The following is a 367-nucleotide window of genomic DNA, read 5'->3' as shown; positions in this document are numbered from 1 at the left end:
GGTTTTAATTTAGCAACAACAACAAAATAACAATAATAATAAAACATCTTTCCGGCCTCGATTTTTTTTTCTGTGCATTTAGAATTACCAAGAGACCAGTACCGGGCAGAATGAGCATACATATAAACGCATTACAATTCCTTCAAATTGCTTTTTGGGAGGCACTTTTGTGTATAGTCACAATTTTTACCAAAGTCAAATTACGGGCTTATGAAGTTATTAAGAGTACTAAGAAAATGTTATGATAAAAAGTTGAACTTTGCAGCTTTCTAAGTAAATTATTATACAATAATAATATACAATAATATATAATATATGTTCATTCCGTTTCTTTCTGGCTATTAAAAGGAAATGACTGTTTATTAAT

This window comes from Clinocottus analis, unplaced genomic scaffold, assembly GCF_023055335.1.
Source record: "Clinocottus analis isolate CAN_PGR_092001 unplaced genomic scaffold, fCliAna1.0.p SCAF_267, whole genome shotgun sequence".
NCBI classification, from domain to species: Eukaryota; Metazoa; Chordata; class Actinopteri; order Perciformes; family Cottidae; genus Clinocottus; species Clinocottus analis.
Note: the sequence above shows the minus strand (reverse complement) of the source record.